Source organism: Spermophilus citellus (genome assembly GCF_964194105.1).
Source record: "Spermophilus citellus genome assembly, chromosome: 12".
Taxonomy (NCBI): Eukaryota; Metazoa; Chordata; class Mammalia; order Rodentia; family Sciuridae; genus Spermophilus; species Spermophilus citellus.
Window position 1 is genome coordinate 10984899 of NC_138198.1, and position 12935 is coordinate 10997833.

At 39.6% G+C, this 12935-nt stretch overlaps 1 protein-coding gene across 5 annotated transcripts in view; it reads left to right on the plus strand.

The window, feature by feature from the left end:
• FANCC (FA complementation group C) overlaps nucleotides 1-12935 on the plus strand; it is a 192608-nt gene that overhangs the window by 26973 nt on the left and 152700 nt on the right. The window contains exon 1 of one of the 5 annotated variants that reach the window (XM_081262800.1): nucleotides 9768-9867. The exons of the other annotated variants lie outside the window; for them this stretch is intronic. The gene's annotated coding sequence lies outside the window, so the exon portion shown is untranslated. Of the gene's footprint in view, nucleotides 1-9767; nucleotides 9868-12935 lie in introns of those variants that run through there. 5 annotated transcript variants of the gene reach the window in all.

Below are 12935 nucleotides of genomic sequence, written 5' to 3' on the forward strand. Positions count from 1 at the left end.
GCACACGCCTTAATCCCAGTGGTTTGGGAAGCTGAGGCAGGAGGTTTGTAATTTCAAAGCCAGCCTCAGCAACTGTGAGGCACTACGCAACTCAGTGAGACCCTGTCTCTAAGTAAAATGGCTCAGTGGTCTAATGCCCCTGAATTCAATCCCTGGTACAAAAAAACCAAATTCCCTTTTGACATATTCTTTCTCAATTTCCACATATTTCAGAACTTTCTAATTTTATTCTTGTTATTGGTTTCTGGTTTCACACCAGTGTGGTCAAAAGAGGTACTTGATGTGATTTCAGTCTTCTTAAGTTTGCTAAGACATGTTTTGTGGAGCAATTTATGATCTATTCTGCAGATTCTTCCATTGAGGAGAATGTCTATTTTATGCTTTGTATGTGTCTGTTAGGTCCGTTGGTTTATAGTTTTGTTCAAGTTGGTGTTTTCCTTATTGATTTCTGTCTGAATGGTTTTGAGTTGGAAGTAGAATATTAAAGTCCCAGTTATTATTGTACTGTCTGTCCTACAGTTCTGTCAATATTTGTTTGACTTGCTTAGATGGTCCAGTGTTGGATCCTTCTTATGAATTTACTCATTTATCATCATATAAGGACCTTCTTTTTCTCTTGTGATGGTCTCTGGCTTAAGGTCAGTTTTGACTCTCATAGTATAGGTATTCCTTTTCTCTTTTGGTGACTGTTTGCATGGGTATAACTTTTCTATCTGTTCATTTTTACCTTATGTGTGTCCAAAAAATTAAAGTGAGTCTTGTAGGGGGCATATGCTTTTATTTTTTTAATCCATCCAGTTACTCTATATTTTGATTCGAGAATTTAATCTGCTGTGGGTCAGGTCACTCAGAAAACATACAAAGTCCCAGTCTTGTTCAAATTGAAGAGTCTTTATTTAGCCAGCCCCTTTATGACTGTTTCCCACAGGACCCATAACTCAGCCCCAAGCCTGAGCACTTTAGGATATTTAAAGGCAAAAACCACATCCAGGTTAGTATAGCTGTAAGCAAGCAGGTACAGAAGCTGAATTGGGCAGTTAGTGAGACAATGCAGTGGGTACACTGGTATTTCCCATAGAACTTTCCACGTTGGCATAGTATCAAGCAAGCAGAAGGGAAGGGGGTCAAAATGACTCTAGTTCAGTATACATTAGAGAATGGTTTAATGTCTAGACAGTTGATCTCTGACAAGGTACATTGCCTAAGAAAAATGGAAACCAATGAGAACAATTTTACATTGTCTAAGAATTGCTATTTTGTGCTGCCAAGTATGTTATGCTAGGTAACTATTTTGCTATTAATGGGTACAGAGGCGGGGCTTTCCCATTAGAGAAACATTTCTTACATGATCTGGAGTCTCAGGGTTAAATGGAGTCTGTTTGGTCATTGCCCATATAGCTTGGCCCATAACAAATCTATTTACATTTAAAATAATTATTAATAGATAAGGACTTACTACTTCTAGTGTGTTTGTTGACAGTTTTATGTATCTTTTGTTCCTTCTTGCTGTCTTTCTTTATGATTTGATGATTTATTTGTGTAGTGGTATGCTTTGATTCCTTTCTATCTTTTGTATATCTACTATAGGTTTTTTTCTTTGGAAATCCCATGAGGATAAATAAAGCATAATTGTCTATTTTAAGGTGATAACAACATTAATTGCATAAAAACTCTACTTGTTACTCCCCCACAATTTTTTGTTATTGATGTTATAATTTGCTTATTTTTATATTATGTGTGCATCAACAAATTATTATAGCTACGGTTATCATAATACCTTTGGTTTTCAATTTTATACTAGAGTAAAAGTGCTTTACACATCACTATTACATTATTATTCTGAATTTAACTATATCTTACCTTTACCCCAGTGAGTTTTATACTTTTATATATTTACATCTTGCTAGTGAGCATTTTTTTTCCTTTAAACTTTAAAAACTTCCTTGAATATTTCTTGAAAGCAGATCTTTTAGGGAACTCCCCGAGCTTTGTTTTGTCTGGAAAAGTCTTTACCTTTCCTTTTCTTTCTTTCTTTTTTTTTTTTTTTTTTTTGTGGTGCTGGAGTTTGAACCCAGAGCCTCGTACATGCGAGGCAAGCACTATACCAACTGAGCTACATCCCCTGCCCCTTTCCTTCATTTTTGAAGGACAGCTTTACTAGGTGTGCTATCCTTAATTGGTAGGCTTTTTGTTTTTTGTTAAGCACATGGAATATAACTTTCCATGTTCCTGACTTGCAAGGTCTCTGCTGGGAAAATATAGGACTCTCATGGGCATTCCCTTGTATCTAATGAGTCTTATGTGTTACTTTCAGAATTCTGTTTTTGCTTTTGACAATTTGATTATAATTGTCTTTGAATGTATCTTGGTGAAAACATTTGGTGTTATTTGGGCTTTGTGGATCTGATTGTTTATTTCCCTCAAATTTAGAGAAGTGTTCTGTCATTTCTATAAATAAACTTTCTGATCTGTTTTCATTTTCTTCAATATCTAGGACTTTCCTAATGTGTATATAGTTTTGGTTGATAGTATGCTTTAAGTCCTGGAGATGTTCTTTACCTTTTTATACCTTTTTCTTATGGTTCCTCTTTCATATGATTTGAAATAATCGCCTTTGAGTTAACTGATTCTTTGCTTGATGAAGTTAGCTCTTGAAGTTCTCTATTGGATTTTTCAGTTCAGACCTTGTACCCTTCAGTTCCAGAATTCATTTGGTCCTTTCTTATGATTCTATCTCCTTGTTGACTTTCTTATTTTGTTCATGTATTATTTTCCTGATTTCATATAGTTGTCTATCTGTGTTTCTGTGGAGCTCACTAAGCATATTTAAGTTGATTATTTTGAATTCTTTATCAAGAATTATAAATTGTAAGTCTATATTTCTTTTGGTTTTGATCACTGGACTTTTTATTTTGTTCCTTGGTGGTGTGTTTTTCCTTGATTCTTCATGTGGCATGATGTAAACTTCATGTAACCTCATATTGCTGCTTCTGCATTTGAAGAAGCAGTCACCACCTCTAGCTTTTACTCACTGGCTTTGGGAGAGAAAGACTTTCCCCACCAGTCAGCAGGCTTCATTCTCTGACCTTTCCCAGGGAGGCACTGACTTCATTTCTCTTGTTCACTCTTGGGAGCATGTCTTATAGGATTGTGCACCTTCTCTCAATTGTGCAAAACCAGGCCAAATGCTGCAAGCCTCCCATTTATTTGGCTCAGGCAGTTCCTGAAGTGTGCAAGGTTCTGTGTCTTCTCCGAGTCTAGAAGAGTTAAGCCAGGTGTTGTGAGTTGCACTTGCTTCTGGGATCTGTGTGCTGACTGTGGTGATCACGTGTTCTGTGGGGGCCACTGATCCCAGAGGGCACACTTGGACTGTTTGGATGTGTGGTCCCTGGGCATGCCTCTGGTAGAACCCACGAGCTGGTTAGCAGGGTCCATGGCCAGCTATTGTAAGCCCCATTCCCTGCTCTCCGCTTTCAGCTGCCCCTAAATGATTCAGCCATATTGGAACCTTCAGAGTTTTGGGTGAGACAAAATGAAAACAGGCCTCCTAGACAGAGTTCTAAGGGATTCTGTCAGACTTGGAAGCTGGGCTCAGGCCTTATGGTGCCTTTTCCTACCACTTGTTTTGTTCCCTCGTATTATTGGTGATGGCCACCATGAGGTCAGAAGGACCTTGCTGAAAGTCTGTAATCTGCTCTCTGGTACATTTCATCTTGGGTGGGACTTATGTGAAACACGACATCAGTCTTTGAATATCACTTTGATGCGTTGGAGTTCAGTAAGTAGACGATGCGTTCTTACGTTGTCAGTCGTACTGTAATATGCTATGAAGTTGACGATGGCATGGTCTTCTGACTAGGCTTTTAACATTGAGATTAAATTCACTTAAGGGTCACCATACAATTCAGGGCATTTAGTGCATTTACACAGTGGTCAAACATCATCGCTGATTCCAGAGCATTTGCATCACTCCCCAAAGAAACCCTGGCCTCTTTAAGCAGCCACTCTCCGTTCCTTGTTGCCCTTCCCCTCTCCAGGCCCCTGACACTCACTGATCTGCTCTGTCTCTATGGATTTTTAAGTACTAGTTTGCATTCTGGTTTCTCCACAATGTGCCGACACTCACTCCTATTTTCCATCATATCACTAGTTTCAGGGGTGATTTTGGACAGTGATACAACTAAGGTCTGAAAGTCACTTAAATATTTTCACTAAATTCTGCACCATAATGTACTTTCGTGGTATTGAAGAAGGTTTCAGAAATATCATTATTACATAAGGTCTTCCATATTTAGAAGTTGCTTTTATTTATAATGTAAAAATTCTCAACAGGATTTTAAACTCTTCTCATACAGTTTCTTTAGTGTAATTTAGTCCTTCTTTTTGTATTCTTTTTCCTGACTTCTTGAGATGAATACCTAACTCATTTCAAGTATTTTTTGTGATAAAATATGCATGCATGAGACTTATTGTTTCAACCACTTTTTTAGTGTACGCTTTAGCAGCATTAAGTACACTCACACTGTGTGCAGCCATCCCCACCAACCAGCTCTGAAGCCTTTCCATCTCTCCCACTGAAAGTCCATGCTCATTAAATCGCTTCCTAACCCTTTCCTCGCAGCCCTTGACGGCCATCATCCTACTTTTTGCTTCAGATAAGTGGAATTGTGCAAGGTTTGTTCTTTGTGTATGTCTTATTTCACTTAGCATAATATCCTTAAGGTCCAGCGTGTTGTGGCGGTGTCAGAATTTCCCTCATCGTAAAGGATGAATAATCTCATTGTATGCGTACTCCATGCTGTGTATATCCGCTCACCCACTGAAGGTCACTTGGGTTGTTTCTACCTTTTGGCTTATTGTGTGTGACTAATGGTGGTGTGAATATGAGAGTACCCATTCCAGTTCTCCAGTTCCTGCCTTCACCTTTTTTGGACATCTACCCTGAAGTAGAATTCCTGGATTCGTGGAGTTCTAGTGTTAGTTTTTTTGAGAAACTGCCTCGCTGTTTCTACTGTGGCCACCCCACTTTACCTCCCCAACAGCAAAGGTTCTAATGATCCACTTGGTGTAACAGTTCATGTCCTTGGCCCACATTTAAATTGGGCTGTTGGTTTTTATTGAGTAGGACTTCTTTACATGTTCTGTATAGTAACTGTTTGTCAGATGTATGGTTTCTAAAATTTTTCTCCATCTTGAGTTGTGCTTTCACTATCTTTTAAAAATTTTTTTAGTTGTAAATGGACACAATACCTTTATTTTGTTTATTTTTTATGTGGTGCTGAGGATTGAACCCAGTGCCTTACACATGTAAGGCGAGCGCTCTACTGCTGAACCCCAGGCCCAGCCCTGCTTTCACTATCTTGATAGATTTAGTTTATACATACACCCAAACACAAATACACACACAAATATGTAATATTTTATAAAGTTTAATTTACTTCTTTTCTTTTGTTACCTATACTTTCGGTTCATATCCAAGAAATCATTTCCGAATCTAATCTCCCAAGGTTTCCCCCCTCTTTTCATTTAGGAGTTTTGTGGTTTTACCTCTTATATTAAGGTCTTTGATCCACTTTTAGTTAATATTCTATGTGATGTAAGGTTAGAGTTCATGAATTTTTAATCCTTTTAAAAAGCACACAGTTACAGACGTCAGTGCTTAAATTGTATCTCACTTGTTTTTATTGTAAAACTACTCTCTTTCTTCTTTGGAGTTTGTCAACTTTTGTTTTATGTAGCTTAATACTATATTATTTGGTGTTTACAAGTTTAAAATTACTACATTTTCTTGGTGTATTGATTTCTATAATTATGAATTATTTCTATAATCTGTTTAGTAATGATTTTTCCTATAAAGTCTGCTTTGCTTAATAGAAATAGCTATCCTAACATAGTTCCTATAATCAACCTTTCTTTCTCCTTCAGTTTTAGTTGTACCTCTGGTACACATTTTATGTTTGGATTTTAGAAATCTGATCTGATCATCTTTCTAATGGTATGCCATGTAGTATGTTCACGTTAATTGTGACTTGTGATGTATTTGGATTTAAATCTACCTTTTATTTCCTTCCTTCTTTGAGTTCTACCTGTTCTGTGTTCCAGTTTTTTGTTATCTTGTTTTTGACTAATAATTTTAAAAAATCATTCAGTAGCTTTCAACATTATATACTCTGTATCTGTTTTTCAATGGCTATACTAGAAATTGCAACATGTGCATTTAATTTGTAAAGTCTAAAAGTACCTTTCCTCTCCTCACAGACAATCCAAGGACTTGGAAAGAATTCACCTGCTTTCTAGCTTGTGAGCTGCCGCTGGCTGTGACTTGCTGCGACTTGCTGCATCTGCAGTTTCCCTTTGCTTTTTCAGAACTTCCTCGTCTTCCGCCTTCCTCCAGGGTAGATTTCCTTCCCCCTGAAGGACAGTTCTGAGCGGTTCTTTGGTGATGAGCTCTCCCACTTGGATTTGCCAAATGCTGTTTCTAATACAGTCTCATCCTGATGCTCTTGCTGGGTACAGGACTGGGGGTTAGAATGCTCACTCTCTTCCCTGTGTGGTGTCAGAAGTAAGCTCCCATTCAGGGCAGTGTCACTTTGAAAGTGCTGTCTTTCTGTCTCTGCTGTGCTTAGGGTTTCCCCTTTGCTTTGAGCTTCTGCAGTGTTGCTATTGATTTGTTTCTGAGTGTCTTGTTTTTATCATTTCCCAGAGGCTTCTAGACTGAGCCTTGGTTACCCCACTCTGGTACTGGGCTTAGCAAAGCTTCCCTTTTTTGGCTCCTTTCTTTCCCCTGAATTGTGTTTCCACTTCCTTAACAGAATTCCCATGGCCACCCAAACAGAGGCCTTCCACTCACATCCTTTTCTCAAGGCCTGCTTCTGCATGCATCCAAAATAAGGCACACATTCTTCTTGAGAATTCTTAGACCTGTGGGTTAATGTTTGTGTTGGTCCCAATGCCGTAGTGATATTACTGGGTGAAAGATATTACTGCACACACTTGAACAATAGTGAGCCTTAATGACAAGAAATCTGGAATCTTGGATGAAGATAAAGCATACATGATCTCAGACAGAAGTATTGTCTCCCAGAGTTGTCTACAGGGTGACTCCCTGATACCTGATTCTATAAGAAGCCGCCCCCATGGTGGTTCTAACATGCTTTTTACATTTTTGGTTAGTAACCCCCTATTTTAAAACATTACTACTGTTCTAGAACCCAGTGATGTGCCTGCCCACTCAGGCAGTGGAATTAGTTGATGCTCTACAGCCCCCAACATTCTTCAGAGTTTCCTGCCACACTGGATGACATGAAGACTAGTTTTCTGGGAGCAGTCTTCAGGGGAATAAGCCTCCAGCATGCCTGGGCTCTGTTCTAAAACATGCCTGGGACAGTAAGGTTAAAATTGAAAATGTTTTTAATTTGAAAGAATAATTGAGAATTTATTATATAACTCAAATTTGTATGTTTGTAGAGAAAAATGATTTATGAATAAGTACAGGAGGTGATTTTTCCCCTCTGAAGTGCAGGTGTGAAAGATGACTGCCTTTCTTTTGGTGTGTTCTCTTTATGCTGTGCTCGTGTATTTCCTCAAGATTCAGTTGCATATGATTCTTACTGCAGCCATTGGATATGCAATCAGGGACTGTGTGAAAACCGTGCTGGTTAATTTATATATTTTGTCATTGGCAGGAGACAGTGCTGTTTACTAGAATTATTTATGCAAATTAGAAACCACACACTGAAATGACAGTCTTTAGAGGAACAGAAAACAGTGAAGAAAGAGAAGAATTGTTAGAAAGGAGAAAAAGACTGAAATAGCACAGGAGAATCAAATGGAAGCACTGGATGCAAATACAAGCCAACAAGGATGGAGGAGCTTGGGGAGCTGTGTTGGGGAGAGCCAGGCCAGAGTGGAACCATGAGTCCATGTGTTGTGTGCTGGGGCTCAGCGTGCCTGCTGTGACAGCATGTAAGAACATTCCGGTCAAACAAAACTCTTTACTTGTGTGGCAGTACACTGTGTCCGTGGAGTTCATCTCAGTGAGTGCCCACATGAAGTCGCTGGCTGGAGGTTGCCCGTGGTTTTCAAGTATGGGGGTGGACCAACCCAATGCATTCGCGCTGATCTGGGACTATTAAGACCTACTGGAGCCAATCGTTCCCGCACGAGGCGTAGCAAGTTCAGTGTCCTTCTGCATGTGGGCTTAGTGAAGGCAGAACATTTCTTATGAAAAAGATACCATTAATGTGGGACAGCAAAATTATGAATTAAACCTTGCTTTCACAAATTATTCTCCTTGATGAAATAACCTGTCTAAGAAAAAGCAAGAATGTTTTTAGATACACAAAAATTTTATCCCATTCATTAATATTAAATGTCAAACAATTTATTTTTATGTTAGAAATCCCTGTTCTAGTTTAGCTTACTGGGAATTGGAAATGTGAATATGTGCTGCTGATAAATAAAGTTTCAGAGCTCTTAAGAGAAATCAGGGGCTGGGTGTGGTGGGACATGCCTGTAATTCTAGCTAGTCAGGAGGCGGAGGCAGGAGGATGGCAAGATTAAGGACAGCCTCAGCATCTAAGTGAGATCCTATCTCAAAAGAAAAACATTAAAAGGGCTGGGGATGTGGCTCAGTGGTAGAGTTTCCCTAGGTTCAATCCCTCCTCCCCCCAAATAGAGAAATTAATTATGAGTTGACCTTGGGAGAATGAGGGAACCTTATCACCTAGAAAATTATTTTTAATACCACCTAGCAATGGAAAGAAAAAATCCATACTAAATCTGTTATCTTGGATATTTATTGAATTTTTTTATATTTATTTTTTAGTTGTAGTTGGACACAGTACCTTTATTTTATTTATTTTTATGTGGTGCTGAGGATCAAACCCAGGGCCTTGCACTTGCTAGGTGAGTGCTCTACTGCTGAGCCACAACCCCAGCCCCATATTTATTGAATTTTTATATGACAAGGAGATTACAAATGCATTTTTTATTCAGCAAAGAAAATGCAGAAATATTATTATAGACCAAGACTCTATAACGTGCCTTCTTTTTGTTGTGGACAAAAAGGGAATTTTTCTAGGTTAGCACTTTGAAGGGCAATTTGAATGGCTCTGTTTTGGAAATTACCCCATTTCCTATCACGTAGCCTGTGGTCAGGCAGCCAGAGGGAGGTGTCCAGGTCCAGCATCCTCACATTGACTGGACCAGGGGATTCTTTTCTTTTTTCTTTTTTTTTTTTTTTAATTTTTTTAGTTGTAGATGGACACAGTACCTTTATTTTATTTGTTTATTTTTATGTGGTGCCCGGGGATCGAACCCAGGGCCTCGCACTCCAGGCAAGCGCTCCCCCACAGGCACTGCCCTGGCCCCTGGGGGATTCCTTTAACTGTGGAAAGCATTTCGCTTCCTTTGCCCTTTGGCAGACGTGGACATTGTCCGTGGTTCCCCGCACAAGTTGGAGCGGTAAACAGAGATGTTGCCTTTGACAGCTGGAAGGACCCGAGAGAATCAGAGGGGCCTGCTCACAGTGATGACGTGGGGTGGGGTGGGGTGGGTGCTCAGGCTGCCAGAGGAAAGGAGCCTGGTAGGAAAGGAGGAGGGCGGATGCTGGGGACCCTGGGTCCCTGCAGAGAAGCCAGACAGCTGGGGTTGAGGCTGCTGAGGACTTCTGCTTTTGATTTAAACAACAGAAATCACTTTTCTTATTCAAAATTCCTTTTTCATTTGTGACCTACACCCAGTGATTGTGGTGTGGAGGAGCCTGTGCTGCCTGTCAGGAGCGGCTCCATCTCTGACCAGGAGAGTGACTTTGACAAGGTGCTTCAGCTCTGCTTTGGTTCTCCTGCAGGAGGGCCGTGGGGTGAGGTGAGTCTGCCATGCCCCAGACGGTCTTACAGAAGCAGCTCTGCGGATGTGTTAGCTGCTGTGACAATAACTGTTATCATTTCTGTAGACAGAGAAATTTCTTGAGGAAGCTCTTTGCTTCCTCTAATAACCTTGGTATATTCGATGTATTATTAATAGAGTTGAACCAGGAGTGAATTGCTTAGTGTTTAAGGTGATTTGTAATGTTATGTCCATGTTGTCTTTGAATAGTTAATTTTTTAAAAATTCCAGTAAGTATGGATAATTTCTATTTTCTTAGCATGGTTCTAGATTAAAACACAAGCCAATAATGTCACATAAAAAACATATGGTCACCTGGGACTATTTGGGTTGGAGCAAAGAGCCATGCATACCCCAATGGTCCCTAAAGGCATCATTATATTACAAAACCGAACAGTAATTCTTAATTCTGGCCAGCCCCAAATCATCTAAATTTTAGAATGCTTGTTTTTTTTAAAAAGGCAGGGAATTGTGTAATTGCTTTTAAAAAGATTTCTATCATAGATAAATAAGTTTGGGTATGTAAAATTCCTGTGATTTTAGCAACTTCTGTTAGCTTTTAGGTATTTTCTTAGGTGCTTGGAAATATAAGACTCACGTTATTCTTTTACATCTTAGTTACTGTTAGAGAAAGAGCTCTCTCATCTCCCTTCCAGACTCCTGCTCCTCCTGTCTTTCCTTCTGGCGTCCATGGTGAGGTGCCAAGGAGCAGCCAAGCAGTGCTGGGCATCAGAAGTATCTCATCGGCTTTTGCTTTGTTTGATCCACGCAGTTGGTTAGGTTTCTTTCTTGTGGTAAATTTGTCTTGCTTTGTTTTCTCCTACAGTACTACCATTTATCCAACGACTTTTCTTACTTAGGAGAACAAAGTGGATTGAGGATTAAGAATTTTGCATTTGATGGTTAAGGTTATTGCTTTAGGACTCCTAGAAATAATAGTAAACATAATCTCCCTGATTAGCAATACCACTAGAACCATGTGGTGACACCACTAGTTTGGTAGGGTGCTGGTGTAAGACAGTCTTATTCGTTCAAAATAGATACCCAAGTGTTTCCCTAGGGTTTATGTGTCCCCCCCGCCCCCCCAGCAGAATGACATGTGTTGGATTTTTCTTTCTTTTTTTCTTCCTTCCTTCCTTTCTTTCTTATTTTTTTTAAAATTTATTTCTTACATACATGACAATAGGGGAATGCATTACATTCATAATGTCCATTCACAGCACAATTTTTCGTAACTCTGTATTTAAAGTATGTTCACGCCAACTATGCCATTATACATGAACTCTCTTTTTTTTATTGGTTGTTCAAAACATTACATAGTTCTTGATGTATCATATTTCACACTTTGATTCAAGTGGGTTATGAACTCCCATTTTTACCCCGTCTACAGATTGCAGAATCACATCAGTTACACTTCCACTGATTTACATATTGACATACTCATGTCTGTTGTATTCTGCTGCCTTTCCTATCCTCTACTATCCCCCCTCCCCTCCCCTCCCCTCCCCTCCCCTCCCCTCCCCTCTTCTCTCTCTACCCCCTCTACTGTAATTCATTTCTCCCCCTTGTATTATTTTTCCCTTTCCCCTCACTTCCTCTTGTATGTAGTTTTGTATAACCCTGAGGGTCTCCTTCCATTTCCAAGCAATTTCCCTTCTCTCTCCCTTTCCCTCCCACCTCTCATCCCTGTTTAATGTTAGTCATCTTCTCATGCTCTTCTTCCCTACTCTATGAACTCTCTTTTTTTTTGCATTACAATTCTTAATACACCTTTATACCACAATTTATCACATCTCTGTTTGTATATAAGGTATGTTGACACCAAATTCACATCTTCAAAATGTATTTTGTATAATGATGACCATCACTTTCCACCATCCTTGCTATTCTCCTTCCCCCTCCCTTTCCCTCCCACCCCTCTTCCCTATCTAGAGGTAATCTTCTCCCATGCTCCCTCCCTACCCCACTTTGAGTCACTCCCCCTTTTATCAGAGAAAACAATTGGCATTTGTTTTTTTTTTTGGGATTGGCTAACTTCACTTAGCATAATCTTCTCTAATGCCATCCATTTCCCTGCAAATGCCAAGATCTTATTCTTTTTAGTGCTGAGTAATATTCCATTGTGTATAAATGCCACATTTTTTTTTTTATCCATTCCTCCACTGAAGGACATCTAGGTTGGCTCCACAGTTTAGCTATTGTGATTGTGCTGCTATAAACATTGATGTGGCTGTGTCCCTGTAGTATGATGTTTTTAGGTCCTTTGGGTATAATCCGAGAAGAGGAATAGCTGGGTCAAATAATGGTTCAATTCCCAGATTTCCAAGGAATCTCCATACTGCTTTCCAAATTGGCTGCACCAATTTGCAGTCTCACCAGCAGTGTATGAGTGTACCTTTGAGCTATATCCCCAGGCTTTTAAATTTTTTTTTTTTTTTAATTTTGAGACAGGGTCTCCCTTTGTTAACCAGGCTGATCTCCAACTTGTGATCCTCCTGTCTCAGCCTCCTGTGAAGCTGGAATTACAAGTGGGTGCCACCAGGCCTGCTTGAACTAATTGTTGTAGTAAAGAAATTATGATGTGAAAACCAGATTATGCTGAACATAAAGCTTTGCATTGTGGAGTGTGAAGTTGACCTGTTCCTGCAAGGAAGCTTGGTTTGCCTGTAGAACCAGGCAGAGTGTAGTGGTTTGCTTTGGGCAGGGAGGATATTTCTGTTCTGATAAGCCAGTGTTTGGTATAGGTTTCTTTACTCTGAGCCTTCGTGCAGGCCAAGAAGTATGTTGTGGCCTGGGCCTGGGGTCTGATGATGTCCCTTTTATCTGTGCATAAGCAGTGATGACCCTTCAAGATGTCTCTGGCTAGTAAAATCCTTCTTTGGGCTCTCAGTGTTCTGTGTATGTACTACCATTAGAGCACTTCCACATTTTTCTTGGAATTTTCATTAGATTTCTGCTACTCCTCTAGATTGTATGTTTCCCAGTTTAACATACTATAAGGTGTGTGTGTGTGTGTTTTTTTTTTTTAATATATATATTGGGGACTG